The 6514-nt window shown below is 41.1% G+C and overlaps 1 pseudogene; it reads left to right on the top strand.

Annotated features, from left to right (window-relative positions):
• The first annotated feature begins 1698 nt into the window (after positions 1–1698).
• LOC101088659 lies at positions 1699–3101 on the top strand (annotated as a pseudogene).
• The last annotated feature ends 3413 nt before the right edge of the window (positions 3102–6514 follow it).

Here is a 6514-nt window from a genome sequence, read left to right as displayed (position 1 = left end):
GCAAAAGGATTGATTTCCAGCAAATATGGCAAAATGACCAAGAGGGATTCAGGACAGCATCTTGCATACTGTGATGTTCAATAAAAGGTCTTTGGCTCCAGATGAGAATAAGGATTCCTTGGCAGGTCACGCACAGTTGTTGATTCCCTGCTTCCTCCACTTCTTCCATGCCCCAAATCTCCCCTCATTCTATGCCCAAACAAATTACCAAACGTGAGAAGAGGAAAGTTGGAGTCCTGCTGTGTTTATTTTGCTTTATTTGTTCTGGATTTAGACTTAAAACCTTCCAGTGGATGAACTGTATCAAGGGCTTTTCATTTCATATTGTGAAATGTGTTGTTATGCATAGTTCATGCTATTAAAAAACAAAACGTGTAAACCTAAATTAAAATGCATAGCGTGGATCCCTCAGAGGGGGCTTCTGAAACAAGCAGGGCATGAAATGTTGCATAGATTTCTTGTTAACCAGAAAATTATTTTAGCAAGCGACCCTTCCTGAAGCCTCGGGAAGGAGCTGGTGTGTTGTGATCCTCTGAAGCTGTAAGGTAGGTGCTTGATATTACGCACATTTATCTTGGTTGCCAGGAACTCTACATTGCCATCTGTCTTAAGCTTCGCCAGAAGCTACCTGTGGTTTAAAAGGACGGAAAGGTCTGGACGACAAGGGGGCTTAGGGAAATAATGTGGAAATAAAATATTCGCAATTTTGTCGTTAACTTTACTCTTGACACACTGTGTGAGGTATTTACCACTCTTTCTCAGGCTTCATGCTGTGAGGATACCTTCGTGATGATTTTTTAAAAAGACAAAACTAACTTCCTATGGTGGACACAGTCATAACACAGTGTCTGGAAATGCAGTTATCGGCCCTTCTATCAGGGCTGTTTGCTTGTGCACTGGATGGAGCCATGAACCCCTGGGTGAAGAGCTCTCTGTGAGAGGAGGCCGGAATTTTTTGCTGGTCTTCAGTTCCTCTATAGCCAAAGGCAATAAGAGAACTGAGACAGTCATCAGCAGTTAGAACAAATCCTCTTTCAGGCTACATTTCCAGAAATTGTCTCTATGCAGTGGCATTACTACTGACATCTGCCCCTTCTGTTTTCTGCAATTGCATTATAAAGAAATGGCTTTGGGAGTCAGATTTGAAATTGTGGCTATTCACTGAACTGTGGACCACTAACTAAGGCCCTGCCTAGGTAAGTGAAGGAGAAACAGAAATTGCCTGGGTAAATGAAAATGTCACAGTAAATATGTTGTGTTTTAATTCCAGCCTTATACAACATAATCCGAATCCATGTAGTATAATCCAAAAAAAAAAAAAAAAAAAAAAAATGAAGCTGTGAATCTAAATGGTAATTGGCCAGCAGTTCTGAGAGATACAGCATGGGCCATCTACTTCATTACTTGCTCTGTGACCTTGGCCAACTTAACTTCTGCTTCTAGATTTCTAAAGTGAAGAGTGATGAAGATCCCATGTCATGGCACGTAACTCACCAAGCCCAGTGCTTGGCACATTAGGAGTTTCAATGTTTCTACCTTTTCATTTCCATGCTTTGTCCTGTCCCTGTTTTATGTTGTTTTCAGTATGACAAGGTTCAACAGTAGAAGTAACAAGGTGACATCAGAAATCACGCTTTCCTGTTTACCTGAAAACAAAAATCACTTCTACCCTTAAACAGTCTGAGGTGATCTCTGAAAATGGTTTGCTATTCACTTGATCCAGAAAACCCTACAAAATCATGCAGATCAAGTTTCAAATCTTCATGCTCACTTTAAGAACACATGTGCAACTACCCAGGTCACATTGGTGGCATATCTGAAAAGCCACCAACTATTTGAAGGATGTCATTATGCAGAAGTGATGTGTGTCATTCCGTCACTACAAGGGTGGACTTGGTAGGTGTGCCCAGGCCAAACAGTGGGGCTGGACACAGGGTCAGTGGCCCAAAAAGAGTGCTGAATTTTTATTGCACATGCTAAAAAATGCAGAGAGTAATGCTGAACTTCCGGGTTTAGATATAGATTCTCTGGTGAAGCATATCCAGGTGAACAAAGCCCCTAAGATGTGGAATAGAACTTTCAGGGCTCATGGCTGGATTAACACATACATGAACTCTCCCTGTCACATGGAGATGATCCTTACTGGAAAAGAGCAGATTGTTCCTAATCCAGAAGAGGAGGCTGCACAGAAGAAAAAATACCCCAGAAGAAACTGAAGAAACAACAACTTAGGGCCTGGGAGTAAATTCTGTATAAAATAAATGCAAATAAAAGTAAAATCAGAGAAAGAAATCACAACATTAAAGAGATTTTCCTTGATGACACCACATAAAGAAGTTGTCCAATTATGGAGAATCTTCACTGTAAGAACAATCTTTTTTTTTTAAGTTGCCTGATTTCAATGGGTCTGACCCATGAAAACTTGCCTATCTTTCTGCACTTCCTCCATAGTAATTCCTTAGTAATCTCTTGCATCCTTCATCAGTAAATGATTATAGAATATGAAATTTGTTAGGAACGGAGATAGCTTTAGGATCTTTGGAAGATCTGGGCCCTAGGAAATGGGGATACTAAGTCTTAGGGCTTCCTCTACCATTGACTTGCTGTGATGTGTTGGGCAGCCTCAGGTGAGAAAATGAGTGTAAAAGCATTTGTCAAGGATGAGTTCTCTTCCCCCACCTTTCTGCACTCCCCTCTAGATGGAGACAATCTGAGCCTGTGTCCCTGAAGAGCTTCCAGTTTTCAGCTTAGTGATAGCAGGATGTGTAGGTCAGGAATCCCAGGGCTCACGGGGCTGAAGAGGTAAATGAATGGAGGTCGAAGTCAAAGAAGAATGGAAATGGTGAAGACTGGTCAGTTGGAGAGCACAGCCCATGTAACCTTTTTTCTAAATCCGACACTTATTTGAATGTACACATATAAAAATGGTGTCTACAGCTCGTTGCCAGTTGAGATTCTACTGTGGACAGTGGGTTGGAAACTCAGGTGAACCTAAGAAAGGTGCTGACCAGCCTCTTCCAGGTGTTGTTCTTTTTGGAAGGGGTAGGCCCCAGTCTGAGTTGTAGTTCCCTCCCAACCCCACCATTTCTAAAGGATTTGGTCTCATGAGAGCCCCTCATCCTGGAAAATCAGCAGAATTTTAAGTGCCAAAATTTCCTCCAGTCAGCATGGGATGCTGATGTGCACCTAGTCACACCTTTGGTTTGTTTTGCAATTCAGAATTGGGTTTCCCTGCTGTGGCTGATGCAGTTGGCTTTGGTTACAGTGCAATATATTCAAATAAACATTTATGAGGGTAAGTAATCATATTTTATGCAAACAAATTATTCTTCTGTAAAAGTCACTTTTAAAAAATGCATGCTATTTCTTTTCTCAGTCAGCATATCAAGTTAATAAAAGTTATTGTATCATCAAATTTCCCTTCATGGCTGTGTATTGTTCCATTTATGTTCCATTTAGAAGGTTGGTCTCTACTTTGTTTCTCCCCTCCCCCCCCATTAAAGTTTTATACTCTCACCACTCATATAAGAAATCATGATTAGATCACATATCACATAATTATGGCAAAAAATAGAGAAGGCTACTTCTGAAAGAGGCAAAGTGTTCATTAAAAAATGTACATAGGTTCCAAATCCAAGGAAACACATGAATTACTAGCTCATTAAAATTGGAGTTCATTATTAAAATAAAGTGTCTCCTTGATCAAATAATGCAATACTTTTCGGGCCCATTTTAGGTATCTTTTGTGCTGCTTTGTCCAGGAATTCCTGGTTGCTGCTGAGGAGCCTGTGCAGGATGTGATGGAAGAGAACCGTCATTAGCTACCTTCTCTCCTCAGTGAAGGAAGAACATAACGAGACTCAGACATGTCTTGATGCACTTACTCACTTGAATGCAGAAAAGTGCTTCTAGGGAAGAGCACTGGAGATGCTTTCAGTTCTAAGGGTGTCTGGAAGGGAGATCAGGAGGAGGAGGTTATGGGAATGAAGCACTGGGGGTAAATGGGGTGAGTCATTGTAGAGCATAACCGTTCTGAAGTGTTCTTCTGGGAGAGACCCTAAATAGGTAATCAGGATTAAGTGTCCCCAAAATGTGGCCCATTCTATGCTACATACAGTGGTCTCCATGGAGCATGCAGTCTGCTAGGGGAAATATCCAAAGCCTCTGAACCCACAGGTTTAACTGGGCTCCCCAGATATTGCCGTAGTGGGGAATGCTCCTGCTCCTCAGCAGCTCTCTGAAAAGAAACCCTCTGAAGGCCATATGAGTTTAGTTTCCATTCTGCATGAGTGAGTATATGGTCTGGTTACTTTTGGTGATGGAACATAATTCTCTAGAATAATTTTCTGACAGTTTCCAAAGATGATGGCATTTGATCAGGCAAAACCTTGTACCCAGAGTAAGCACCTGCATGCCATCCCTCTAAAGACTGAGATGAAGGAGACAGGGAGGAACACAAAACATAGACTTGTGCCAGGCGATATAGGTCCCATTCCTATTTGGCCACTTACTAGCTGTGTAACCTTGGGTAGATAACTTGATCTTTCTGCGTTTCCGTTGCCTCATCTAGACAGTAGGGTTAATGGTATCTACTTCTTGTGGTTATTGTGACTATTAAATAAGAGAATGCACATAAAACAACTATCATAGTACTTGGAATAAAATAGGTACTGAAAAAATAGTAGCTTATTACTTTTATTATGGTGATTTCCCATCACTGTAACTCTAGCATAAAAGAGTTAAACTGCTTTGCATATACTACTTAGATATGCAGTTCTCTCTGGTTATTTAAATCCATTTTTATTCTATATTCAGTTTGAAGTACAGTTCATGTCATGAATATTACTTTCAGTCTTTATACTAGACACACTCAGAAAATTATTGCCAGCAATGTATAATAATTATAGTATTTTTGACTTTCATGTTTTAAAAAATAACCAGTCATACTTATAAATATCTAAGTGTAATATTTCCCATTCTACTAGAAGGGAAAATATTTTTCATTTATTGCAACTCTACCTCTGAAAATAAACACCACGGTGTAAACATACCAACAAGGCTGTCTTGAGCTTAAAAATCAGGGAAAATAAATTTAACTTCAGGGAGGGATAATGAATGCACACCTCAAACACCCCTGTTTGAGAAGATGTATGTCCTAGGAGTAAAGGTGCTGAAAAGTAGCTAGCCAAAATGGGATGCTATCTCAAATTCAAATAAATTGAAATTCTAATGGAGCTGCATCCATTTCCCTCTGGAGCACTTGTTCCTACCCTTGCTCCCCAGCCGGTCTCAGTTCCTGACGCCCTGGTTCCCTCTGTATTTGGCATCAACCACCTTTCCCTTCTATGTAGACACTGACTCCCTCGGGTGCCCTACTTGTGACTGTGGTCTCATTATTCATTTGTCCAACTGTATTCTTCTATCCTGCATTTCTATGTACATCTTGGGCCACTGGATTCTGGCTTCTGTCCCCAAAAGCCACTGTAGTCCATCACATTCTGAGTTGCCTCTGATCTGGTCCTTGGCTTGCTTGCTCCACTCTGGCTGAGCTACTAGTCCCTCCACCTGAAAGGAGCTCCTTCACAGGCACTGGTCACCATGGGAACTGGTGCTCTATTTTGAGCCTCACTATGGTCAAGTGAGTTCATGCTGCCTATAAAACCCAGAATGAAGGAGAGTCATTGATTTTTTTTTTTTTCTCTCTGGCTCAGGAACCTGTGTTGGGGGCAAGATGATGCCTCAGGTGGGCGTGTGTGTGCGTGCGTCAGTGGAAGATGTATCTCTTTTCCTGCGGTGAGAAGAAAATTTTGTCATTTTTAGATGTTGGTTGCTTTAGGAGTGCAAGCTACAGTAAGATCCCTTAGTGGGTGGTGAAACTGATGTAACAAGTTGCAGCCAAGTAGAAGTTTTTCATTAAAAAATGAACTGAAAGACAAAAAGGAAGTCTCAGAGAGCATTTTAATGAGATTATAATATCTCTGTGTATTTAACTATCATCTACCTATCATGTTTGTATGTGTGTGTATACTGGGTTTGCAATGTAAATGTATTTTTTATTAAGATTCTTAACCAAGAAAATTTGAAAGCCACCCCTTCAGTAGAATTAGGGAATTTTGTGATTCTCCTGTTTACCCTCCCCTGAACTCTATCTCAACTGTGACATGGGCTGCTCAGTGTAGGGCATTGAGACAGAAAACTGATGTGCATAATGGAGTTACCACCACCACTATCATGATCTTACTCCTTTTCTGTGGTTGAGCCCAGGGTTTGCAGTCCCTGCAAATACCCAAGAGGGGAATATGGGAGAGGTGGCTGGAGAGTGAGGTTTGGGGGTACAGAGAACAGAAGGACAGCTGGATGGAAGGATAGAAAACACGTAAACAAAGCTGGTACCATGGAGAGAGGGGAGCAAGGAGAATCCAGGGAGAAATTCTTTAAGAGGTGGTGGGCTGCACCAGAAACCATAAGATACTTAGGAATAAACCTAACCAAAGAGGTGAAAAAATCTATACAC

This window comes from Felis catus, chromosome A3 (assembly GCF_018350175.1).
Source record: "Felis catus isolate Fca126 chromosome A3, F.catus_Fca126_mat1.0, whole genome shotgun sequence".
NCBI classification, from domain to species: Eukaryota; Metazoa; Chordata; class Mammalia; order Carnivora; family Felidae; genus Felis; species Felis catus.
This window is presented reverse-complemented; position numbering and strand designations above follow the sequence as displayed.